Genomic DNA, 13506 nt, shown 5'->3' on the forward strand with positions numbered 1-13506 from the left:
CAAGATCTCAAAAAGTTTTATGTAGTGTTGTATAAAGTATGAATATAAGATGATGTTAAAATGATAGAATTAAAATTTAAAAGCATATCCACCATGATCAAGTGGGCTTCATCCCTGGGATGCAAGGCTGCTTCAATATACGCAAATCAATAAATGTAATCCAGCATATAAACAGAACCAAAGACAAAAACCACCTCATTATCTCAATAGATGCAGAAAAGGCCTTTGACAAAATTCAACAACCTTCATGCTAAAAACTCTCAATAAATTAGGTATTGATGGGACGTATCTCAAAATAATAAGAGCTATCTATGACAAACCCACAGCCAATATCATACTGAATGGGCAAAAACTGGAAGCATTCCCTTTGAAAACTGGCACAAGACAGGGATGCCCTCTCTCACCACTCCTATTCAACATAGTGTTGGAAGTTCTGGCCAGGGCAATTAGGCAGGACAAGGAAATAAAGGGTATTCAATTAGGAAAAGAGGAAGTCAAATTGTCCCCGTTTGCAGATGACATGATTGTATATCTAGAAAACCCCATTGTCTCAGCCCAAAATCGCCTTAAGCTGATAAGCAACTTCAGCAAAGTCTCAGGATACAAAATCAATGTACAAAAATCACCAGAATTCTTATACACCAATAACAGACAAACAGAGAGCCAAATCATGAGTGAACTCCCATTCACAATTGCTTCAAAGAGAATAAAATACTTAGGAATCCAACTTACAATGAACGTGAAGGACCTCTTCAAGGAGAACTACAAACCACTGAACAATGAAATAAAAGAGGATACAAACAAATGGAAGAACATTCCATGCTCATGGGTAGGAAGAATCAATATTATGAAAATGGCCATACTGCCCAAGGTAATTTATAGATTCAAGGCCATCCCCATCAAGCTACCAATGACTTTCTTCACAGAATTGGAAAAAACTACTTTAAAGTTCATATGCAACCAAAAAAGAGCCCGCATCACCACGTCAATCCTAAGCCAAAAGAACAAAGCTGGAGGCATCACGCTACCTGACTTTAAACTATACTACAAGGCTACAGTAACCAAAATAGCATGGTACTGGTACCAAAACAGAGATATAGATCAATGGAACAGAACAGAGCCCTCAGAAATAACGCTGCATATCTACACCTATCTGATCTTTGACAAACCTGAGAAAAACAAGCAATGGGGAGAGGATTCCCTATTTAATAAATGGTGCTGGGAAAACTGGCTAGCCATATGTAGAAAGCTGAAACTGGATCCCTTCCTTACACCTTACACAAAAATTAATTCAAGATGGATTAAAGACTTAAACGTTAGACCTAAAACCATAAAAACCCTAGAAGAAAACCTAGGCATTACCATTCAGGATATAGGCATGGGCAAGGACTTCATGTCTAAAACACCAAAAGCAATGGCAACAAAAGCCAAAATTGACAAATGAGATCTAATTAAACTAAAGAGCTTCTGCACAGCAAAAGAAACTACCATCAGAGTGAACAGGCAACCTACAAAATGGGAGAAAATTTTCGCAACCTACTCATCTGACAAACGGCTAATATCCAGAATCTACAATGAACTCAAACAAATTTACAAGAAAAAAACAAACAACCCCATTAAAAAGTAGGCGAAGGACATGAACGGACACTTCTCAAAAGAAAACACTTATGCAGCCAAAAAACACATGAAAAAATGCTCACCATCACTGGCCATCAGAGAAATGCGGATGAAAACCACAATGAGATACCATCTCACACCAGTTAGAATGGCAATCATTAAAAAGTCAGGAAACAACAGGTGCTGGAGAGGATGTGGAGAAATAGGAACACTTTTACACTGTTGGTGGGACTGTAAACTAGTTCAACCATTGTGGAAGTCAGTGTGGCCATTCCTCAGGGATCTAGAACTAGAAATACCATTTGACCCAGCCATCCCATTACTGGGTGTATACCCAAAGGACTATAAATCATGCTGCTATAAAGACACATGCACACGTATGTTTACTGTGGCACTATTCACAATAGCAAAGACTTGGAACCAACCCAAATGTCCAACAATGATAGACTGGATTAAGAAAATGTGGCACATATACACCATGGAATACTATGCAGCCATAAAAAACGATGAGTCCATGTCCTTTGTAGGGACATGGATGAAATTGGAAATCATCATTCTCAGTAAACTATCACAAGAACAAAAAACCAAACACCGCATATTCTCACTCATAGGTGGGAATTGAACAATGAGGAACACATGGACACAGGAAGGGGAACATCACACTCTGGGGACTGTTGTGCGGTGGGGGGAGGGGGGAGGGATAGCATTAGGAGATATATCTAATGCTAAATGACGAGTTAATGGGTGCAGCCCACCAGCATGGCACATGTATACATATGTAACAAACCTGCACATTGCGCACATGTACTCTAAAACTTAAAGTATAATAATAATAAAATAAAAAACAAAAACAAAACAAAAAAAATTCACACATTTATAACATCAGCTTAAAACTAACATTAGGATATATGTCATTACTTCACAGATGCATTGAACCAGGCGCACAACATTCCTCATTTTCACTATGTCTAGGATAATGAGAACTGGACGCTGTGGCAAGTTGGGCATGTTCATCTAGGGTGATGGAACTTAGAGTGGTAGATGTTTCAACAAAAGCAGCAGAGAGTGGTATAGCCCCTTGGAATAAAATTCAAAACAACTGGTCAACCCTTAGGGGAAGGGGAGAATGTGATCTAGAGCTGGTAGAGAAACAGCAAGGTGGACCTTGCCCTGCTCCAGACTGAGTGATGTAAGAGAGCAAAAGAGAAATCAGTGTCCACCTATGTGGCAGGTGGAGTTCTCCGGACACAGACACTGAAAGTGATTTGAATGCACTTTAGGAATGTGGGGAAAAGTGAAAGAAAGGAGGATTGCACAGAAAGAGGATTCAGGATACTTCACCCTGATCAGGGCTGGGGAGTAAGCTTTGCCCACCCCAGTTATTCCTCCACCTCTAAATCCCTCATTCACCAGTGGGCTGTCCCTGAGGGACATGTCCTCGTTCCTTAAAGAGTCCCTGAAGATGCTGACAGCCTCAACCTGTCTGATGACCTCACTGCAGCTGGGCAGTGAGTCCTTCTTCCAGGGCGTGTCTACCACCATCGTGAGAGGGCTGCCGGGAAGGATGCAGGCATCATGTTTCCAGAGGAGCAAAGATACTGAAGATCTATGGGAAACATGCAATTACCATAAGTTACAGAGGCCATGGGAGACAATATTCAGCACTTGGGGAGAGTAATAAATGGGTATAAAAGTGAATATGCAGAGCTACATATATAGATTTGGAGATTTACAAGGCTATGTGTTGTGATCAGCTTCTAAAAGCAGATGGTCCTGGAGGGAGTGGCCTTCCAAAGCAGGCAGGTCTCTGGGGACCCATTTCCATTTACCTTCCCCCACCAGGGACAGAAAGAGGCAAGATGTTCATAACACAAAGTTCTTCAGGAATCCTGCCCACCTCCAGGACATGAGATTCTTGGCTGCTCTCTGTCTCTCATCTTTCTCATACCACATCAGCAAACCTTGGTGGCTTGGAATTCAACACAAATGTAGAATCTGACACTCTATGAACTCTTCCCCAGCTACCAATATTTAAAACCTAAGCCAGGTAATGCATGTCTCTATTTTGAGCCAAATTATTTCCAATTTACAACAAGGGCCCACAAGTTCTGACTGTCCCTCAAATACCTCTTAGATGCAATCTTTATATTTTTGGACACTTCTTTGTCATCCCATTGTCCTTTGAAGGAAGCTGTAATGAACATCCTCATATATAGTGACATGCAGTGGCTTTCGCTTCGGTATGATAAATACCCAGGAATGAGATTAGTGGGTCTAGGGTAACAGGTAGTTGTGTTGTCAATAGTCTGTTTAGCAAAACAAAATGAAACCAAATAAAAACCCATCATTTTGTTTAAATACCAAAAGTATGTATTGGGCCCTTTTTGCCACTTCTCAGGTGAGAATTAGTAACAGTGAGTCTTTGACCGTTGACAACTTCCTAGACATAAACATTATCATTGGTATTTAATTTTGATTTGCTATGTACTGGATTTATTTCTCTGTGAATTTTATGCTCCTTTGAATGTTGATTATGTCTCTATTTCATACGGCGTTGATACTTACTTTGCTTTCAATTTCTAAGGAATCCTCATTTAGCATAGACATTAACACTTTCTGTCTTATAGATTCCAAACCACTTTCTTCAAGCTCTTAAATGTTACTTAATTTATGTCATTTTTAGCTTACATTTTTAATCCACTTAAGATCAGTTATTTTGTGACATGAGATACTTTTTCCCTTCAGATAGACAACAATTTTCCTGTATTAAGTAATTATAATCTGCTTTTGTCCAGTGAACTGATGAATAATTTTTTCTATAATAAATCAGCATATATACTAATATCAATTTTTGAGTTTTATATTGTTTTACCAATAATTTTTAAAATTTCTTTTAACAATTTGATTTTTTAAAAAATATAATTTGTCTGGTAAAATAATTCCTTTTTAAAGTGTTGCAATTTTGGATACATTCCCTGTATATTCTTGTGTATTCTTCTACATAAAATTAGAATACATTTTCATTAATTCCTGCTAAAGAAAGATGTGTTAAGATTCAGAGTGGAAACTTCTGAATGTGGAGGGAGTAAGATGGTTCAGATTTAGCCAGATTACATATACAAGCACAATTGATATTTAAAATTTCTTTAATTTTTAAAATTAGGCTTTATTTTAAAGATAGTAATACAAATCTTACATAATATTTGCAATAGTTTAGCACAATTTTTATTTTTATTAAATTTTTAAATTTTTGAAATTTTAATCTTATTTTTATAGATCTTCAATTTGTGATGGATTTATAGAGGATATAATCCCATCATAAGGCAAGGAGCGTCTGTGTATACATAATAACCTATGATATGAAATCATATATTTGGAAAGTATACATCTGATAAGGTGTTAAAATGCCAAATATATAAGGAACTGAACTCAAAAGCAGGAAATAGATATACTGATTAAAAAATGGGAAAGGTTGGAAATAGTCATCTCTCAAAAGAAGACGGAGCAGTGTCTAACAGGTGTAAGAAAAATGCTAAACATCATTAATCATCAGGGAAATACAAACTAATATCACAATGACACGTCACCTCACTCCATTAGAATGGCCATTATCAGAAAGAAGAAAGATAAAAAGTGTTGGCAAGGAGGTGCAGAAAGTGAACCCTTGTTCACTGTTGGCAGTAATGTAAATTAGTTATATATCATAGAAAAAATACAGAATTTCCTCAAAAAAGTAAAAATAGAGCTACCATTTAATCTAGCAATCCCACTACTGTGCATGTATCTAAAGGAAATGGAATCAGTAGTATGTCAAAGCTGTATCCACACTCCAATGAACATTCCAGTACTATTCACCTTACCCAAGAAATGAAATAGACCTAGGATTCCATTAACAGATGAATGGATAAATAATGTGTGTGTACATATATTAATGTATATACACACACATACATTTGTGTACATGTGTATATCATATGTGTGTATTGCACAAATATACATGTGTATATATACAAATATATGTGTGCATATATATGTATACAAATATACATATATACATATATATTTACAAAATGGGATACTATTCAGCCAGAAAAAAGAGAAGGATACCCCATCATTTATGACAACATGGATGAATCTGAAGAACATTATGTTAGGTGAAATAAGCCAGGCACAGAATGAGAAATAAAAGATTTTCTCATTTATACGTGGAATAAAATATAGTTTACCTCACTGAAGCAAAAAGTAGAATAGCAATTGCCAGTGAGTTGGAGAGATGTTGGTCAAAGGATATAAAATTTTAGTTAGACAGGAAAAATAAACTTAAGAGATCTATTGTACAACATGGTGACTATAGTTAACAACAATGTATATTTCAAAATTTTGAACAGAGTAGATTTTGTGTTTATACCATAAAAAAGTGAAAATTATGTGAGGTAATGCACATATTAGACTGGTTTAGCCATTCTACAATGTTCACTATTTTAAACATCATGTTTTACACCATAAATATTTACAATTTGTATTTGTCAGCAGTGGAAAATAAACAATAATAAGACTTAAGTAACAGAGTAAACTCTTAGCACTAACTGATATCAGTAGAACACACTGGCTAATGCAGCAGAATATAAATTATTTTCACTTGAAAATAGGAACACTTTTACACTATTGGTGGGAGTGTAAATAAGTTCAACCATTGTGGAAGACAGTGTGGCAATTCCTCAAGGATCTAGAACCAGAAATACCATTTGATCCAGCAATCCCATTACTGGTATATACCCAAAGGATTATAAATCATTCTACTATAAAGACATATGCACATGTATGTTTATTGCAGCACTATTCACAATAGCAAAGACTTGGGACCAACCCAAATGCCCATCAATGATAGACTGGATAAGGAAAATGTGGCACATATATACCATGGATACTATGCAGCCATAAAAAAGAATGAGTTCATGTCCTTTGCAGGGACTTGGATGAAGCTGGAAACCATCATTCTCAGCAAACTAACACAGAAACAGAAAATCAAACACCGCACTTTCTCACTCATAAGTGGGAGTTGAATAATGAGAACACATGGACACAGGGAGGAAAGCATCACACACTGGGGCCTTTCAGGCAGTGTGGGGCAAGGGGAGGAAGAGCATTAGGAGAAATATCTAATGTAGATGATGGGTTGATGTGTGCAGCAAACCACCATGGCACATGTATGCCTATGTAACAAACCTGCACATTCTGCACATGTATCCTAGAACTTAAAGGAAAAAATAAATAAATAAATAAAACTTTAACCTGAACTTTCTGATTCCTTATTTAGACAGCTTTTGACTCAGCTATCTTATTTTTCATGTTTAATTTTTTTAATTTATATTTTCCACCATAATTACAGTCTGTTATCTGAATAAAATATTCAAATATGTGGTAGCATTTTGTCACTCACTAGCCTATGTTTTGAGGGTTCATAATACATTACTGAAATGAATTTTTTTATTGTACCAGAAAAGATACTTGTAATAAAACTGACTTCGTCTTTATTATATTAATAGAGCTGAGATTTTATATATTTATTGGATATACTGGAATATTGAAATATTCTCAAAAATTTTTATTTGAATGATTAAAATAACATAAAATGGGAAAATATTTTTATACAGTTTTATGTTTTTAATTTTTAATTATATTTTATAATATCATTGTGTTTGCACATGAATTTTTTCAGCAGATTTTGAGAGTTTCAAAGTGGAATTTTCACATTGATCATTATTTTCCCAGAACGATCAGAATTTCTATTACACATTTGCATAATTTTACATTCAAATCATATGAATATTATATCGAATATATTTGTCTTGGTTGTCTGATACAATTTTAGAAATACCCACATACATGTGTATGTTTGCATATAGATATATATTTAATATACGACTGCTTTAAACTTTTATCACATTATCCTATAACTTTTTTTTACCAACTGGATCTGGGATTATTTTAGACACCACAATTCATGTGTGTTAGTGTGGCACTCAGTCTCAAAGAATTTGTATACATAAGTCTATTTATTATTGAATACTTCCGAAATTCCAACTTTATTAGACAGTTTACCTATAACAAAATATAAGTAAACCAATGCCTAGTTTGTTAAATTACCTTTTACATATCTCCATATGTGTTATGGGTTGATTAATATCCCTCAGTAGAATCATGCATTTACTAGTCTAAATTCACCAAAGAAAATAAGACTAGGCAGTCCAACTCTACAGAAGAAAATATGACTCTATGATTATGAGAAAATATAAAGTGACAATCTATATCTACTAAGAGTCAGATAACCAGTCCCTAGGAAAATTCTAGGTCATGGTCTCTTCTCTATAACATCTCAATAACTGATTGGGTAAATATGTTCTTTCAATGCCCTCTCACTAATAATTGAGACTCTTGATTGTATTCCAGCATTGGAAATTACTCATTACTAAGTAAAGTTCAGTTTTCATACTCTATTTCCATATATTAAAGAGTGCCAAGATGTCTCTTATAACTGGGGGGAACAGATTAAATAAACCAATTTCAACAGTGGAAGCACTTCCCTTTAGAATATGTCAGAGTTCCAGCCTTTGGGAGATGGGCAACAGACATAAAATCATTGTCATTCTCATTCCATTTTCTCTTACCAGCAACTGTTTGCCAAATCCAAGATATCAAGAAAGAAAGTGCCTCTTACGAAAGAATTTTATCAATATTTAGGTCAGAGTTAGCATTGTCCATCCAACTGATGACCAGTAATAATTTCCTCAACAACTACATCAAAGGCTTATTGACCCCTTCCATTTTTTACAAGGCAGATACTTTAATAAGTTTTAATTTTTTTATTATTATTATACTTTAAGTTTTAGGGTACATGTGCACAATGTGCAGGTTAGTTACATATGTATACATGTGCCATGCTGGTGTGCTGCACCCATTAACTTGTCATTTAGCATTAGGTATATCTCCTACTGCTATCCCTCCCCCCTCCCCCCACCCCACAACAGTCCCCAGAGTGTGATGTTCCCCTTCCTGTATCCATGTGTTCTCATTGTTCAATTCCCATCTATGAGTGAGAACATGCAGTGTTTGGTTTTTTGTCCTAGGAATAGTTTGCTGAGAATGATGATTTCCAATTTCATCCATGTCCCTACAAAGGACATGAACTCATCATTTTTTATGGCTGCATAGCATTCCATGGTGTATATGTGCCACATTTTCTTAATCCAGTCTATCATTGTTGGACATTTGGGTTGGTTCCAAGTCTTTGCTATTGTGAATAGTGCCGCAATAAACATACGTGTGCATGTGTCTTTATAGCAGCATGATTTATAGTCCTTTGGGTATACACCCAGTAATGGGATGGCTGGGTCAAATGGTATTTCTAGTTCTAGATCCCTGAGGAATCGCCACACCAACTTCCACAATGGTTGAACTAGTTTACGGTCCCACCAACAGTGTAAAAGTGTTCCTATTTCTCCACATCCTCTCCAGCACCTGTTGTTTCCTGACTTTTTAATGATTGCCATTCTAACTGGTGTGAGATGGTATCTCATTGTGGTTTTGATTTGCATTTCTCTGATGGCCAGTGATGATGAGCATTTTTTCATGTGTCTTTTGGCTGCATAAATGTCTTCTTTTGAGAAGTGTCTGTTCATATCCTTTGCCCACTTTTTGATGGGGTTGTTTTTTTTCTTGTAAATTTGTTTGAGTTCATTGTAGATTCTGGATATTAGCCGTTTGTCAGATGAGTAGGTTGCGAAAATTTTCTCCCATTTTGTAGGTTGCCTGTTCACTCTGATGGTAGTTTCTTTTGCTGTGCAGAAGCTCTTTAGTTTAATTAGATCTCATTTGTCAATTTTGGCTTTTGTTGCCATTGCTTTTGGTGTTTTAGACATGAAGTCCTTGCCCATGCCTATGTCCTGAATAGTAATGCCTAGGTTTTCTTCTAGGGTTTTTATGGTTTTAGGTCTAACGTTTAAGTCTTTAATCCATCTTGAATTAATTTTTGTATAAGGTGTAAGGAAGGGATCCAGTTTCAGCTTTCTACATATGGCTAGCCAGTTTTCCCAGCACCATTTATTAAATAGGGAATCCTTTCCCCATTGCTTGTTTTTCTCAGGTTTGTCAAAGATCAGATAGGTGTAGATAAGCAGCGTTATTTCTGAGGGCTCTGTTCTGTTCCATTGATCTATGTCTCTGTTTTGGTACCAGTACCATGCTGTTTTAGTTACTGTAGCCTTGTAGTATAGTCTGAAGTCAGGTAGCGTGATGCCTCCAGCTTTGTTCTTTTGGCTTAGGATTGACGTGGCGATGCGGGCTCTTTTTTGGTTGCATATGAACTTTAAAGTAGTTTTTTCCAATTCTGTGAAGAAAGTCATTGGTAGCTTGATGGGGATGGCATTGAATCTATAAATTACCTTGGGTAGTATGGCCATTTTCACGATATTGATTCCCATGAGCATGGAATGTTCTTCCATTTCTTTGTATCCTCTTTTATTTCATTGAGCAGTGGTTTGTAGTTCTCCTTGAAGAGCTCCTTCACGTCCCTTGTAAGTTGGATTCCTAAGTATTTTATTCTCTTTGAAGCAATTGTGAATGGGAGTTCACTCATGATTTGGCTCTCTGTTTGTCTGTTATTGGTGTATAAGAATGCTTGTGATTTTTGTACATTGATTTTGTAAGCTGGGCAGAGACACAACCAAAAAAGAGAATTTTAGACCAATATCCTTGATGAACATTGATGCAAAAATCCTCAATAAAATACTGGCAAACCGAATCCAGCAGCACATCAAAAAGCTTATCCACCATGATCAAGTGGGCTTCATCCCTGGGATGCAAGGCTGCTTCAATATACGCAAATCAATAAATGTAATCCAGCATATAAACAGAACCAAAGACAAAAACCACATGATTATCTCAATAGATGCAGAAAAGGCCTTTGACAAAATTCAACAACCTTCATGCTAAAAACTCTCAATAAATTAGGTATTGATGGGACGTATCTCAAAATAATAAGAGCTATCTATGACAAACCCACAGCCAATATCACACTGAATGGGCAAAAACTGGAAGCACTCCCTTTGAAAACTGGCACAAGACAGGGATGCCCTCTCTCACCACTCCTATTCAACATAGTGTTGGAAGTTCTGGCCAGGGCAATTAGGCAGGACAAGGAAATAAAGGGTATTCAATTAGGAAAAGAGGAAGTCAAATTGTCCCTGTTTGCAGACGACATGATTGTATATCTAGAAAACCCCATTGTCTCAGCCCAAAATCTCCTTAAGCTGATAAGCAACTTCAGCAAAGTTTTAATTTTTTAAAATTCTGATTTTTCACTATTATAATTTTGGTCAGCAAATGATAGGACTGGAAGAAAATTCTTTTTTAAATGCTATAATTAGAAAAGTTTCTTCATTGATTGACCAAGGGTTTATATTAAATTCTCTAGACATTAGTTTCATAAGTAAAGAATGAAGAGAAATAAAATACTATTTCTGAACATATTTTCTGAAACATGAGCTCAGAAAAGACTTATTTCAAGGAGTTGATTTTTATTACAGATTTTTGGCTAAAACATATATCAAACATTGAAACATATACATAACCTTATTGTAATGCATAAAACAGGGTGCTGATTACACTGCATTAAATGAACAATTAGTTGATTACAGTAGATAAAGCTTACTTCAGTTATGAATCAAAAGTTAGAAAGAATGAAGACAAATAATGAAATAAAAACTTAAAAAATATGTCTTATTTGCCAACATATTTCTGCTAAAATGTAGTGTATTGTACTGGGATTATAGGGTACAGTATTATTGATCAACCTCTCTTATTATTGATTCAATGAAATATATGTATGTATAAATGGGAGCTAAACATTGGGTAATAACGGACACAAATATGGGAACAACAGACACTGGGGCCTGCTAGAGCGGGGAGGGAGAGAGCTGGGCAAGGGTTGAGAAACTAACTGTTGGGTACTATGCTCACTATCTGGGTGATGGGCTCATTCATATTCCAAATCTCAGCATCATGCAATACACCCATGTAACAAACTGGCATATGTACCCCTTGAATCTAAAATAAATGTTAAAATTATTTTAATAAAACAATTTAATTGACAAAATTGTATATATTTATGGTATACAATGCGATGCTTTGGAATATGTATATATACATCATGGACTGGCTAAATTAAACTAATATATACATCACTTCACATACTTATATTTTTGTGGTGAGAACACTTAAAATGAACTCTCAGTGATTTTTAAGTATGCAGTGCATTGTTGTTAATTATGGTTACCATGTTGTACAATAGACCTCCTGAATTTATTTGTCCTGTCTAATTGAAATTTTGTTTCTTTTAACTAATAACCCTCAAATTCCTCCTCTTCCAGTCCCTGGTAATCAAACCACCATTCTACACTCTGCTTCTATGCATTTGACTTTATTAGATTCCACATAGAAGTGAGATTATGAGGTAACTTGTCTTTCTGGATGGTTTCCTATATTTCAGCAACTGGTATTCGCCACATTAACGGATGCCAGGTGAGAATAAATGTTACCCTCAGAGAATCTAAACCCCTCAAAGCAAGAGAAGTAGGTGAAAGTAAAGAGAAACGTTTTACTAGAAGAGTGAAGATTGAGAGCTCCGTAGAGGAATGCATGGGTGGAGTAAAAAGATGAAAGATAATTGGAGATTGCAAATAGAGGTCATAACAAACTATTGTATTCATTTAGAGAGGATTAAAACAGGCTGTGAGGAAGCTTTGCATAGGAAAGAGGTCAAGAGAAAGAATGAAGTAGAGAAATTAAATAATAAATTTGCATTTGTATTCTCTTTCCAGGCTTATTCTTATGGAGCCCTTCACTGGGCCTGTGTGTATTGCACTGATGACAGTTCACGTCATCTGCTCCCTAGTTGGGGCACAACTCAGGAACTATGAACCTGAGGTCTCACTGAAAAAGAATTTCTATCAATAATATATGGAAATATTACAAGATAATTGGAATCTAATTTAAGTTTCTATAATTCCCAAAAATGCATACATAATAATAAAAAATAGAAGCAAGAAAAATATGGGAAAATGATTTATGTAAATAGGACAAGAAGAGTTTTAATAATTAGACAAAACTGAAAACTTAAAGATGTTTCTTAAAAATAATCTTGTTAATCAATTTAGGTAACTCTACAAACTCCATAACTACTTTTGAAAGTTCATTTTTTTCCCACTTTTCTTAGAGCTGACCACTTATAAAATAATGACTACATTATAGTAATTTTATCTGAACATGTGCTAGTGTAGAATTATTGCACTCATCTAAGACAAAGACCTTTTCGTTGGATGTGCCTCTTAGTGACTGATAACATCAGTTGGCACAGGAAGAACTTGATCTTCTGAGGTGGCTTCATTGTCATCACCTTCAATATCCTTGGTCTCTATGTGTTCTAATGGACACTAATTTGGAAAAAGTGAAGGTAGATTTCAATTTTCTAAATAAATCTAAATGAATTACTAATGGGTGTTTTCTTCTTATGGGACACTTAGGAATATTCTGACATCTCTGTGTCTTTCCAGTCTTGGAAACATACAGACAACTTGTATTCAGGCCATGTATCTCCCACACCCCACTGGGCATAATTAAAGCACTACACAAATTAGTTGAGTAATACTGAGGGAAAACATGAAAAGGAATTAATGGCTGCAGTAATGAGGCAAGGTTTTGGAATGTAGGTGAACTTTTAGTAAATGAAGAAATTGATCAATAGTCACGGGACTCATTAAGCTAACAAGATGACTGATAATTTCCTGGAGCTCATACTCAGAGTTCTGTCTCTTGAGTGTTCCTCCCTGGATT

This window comes from Pan paniscus, chromosome 1 (genome assembly GCF_029289425.2).
Source record: "Pan paniscus chromosome 1, NHGRI_mPanPan1-v2.0_pri, whole genome shotgun sequence".
NCBI lineage: Eukaryota > Metazoa > Chordata > Mammalia > Primates > Hominidae > Pan > Pan paniscus.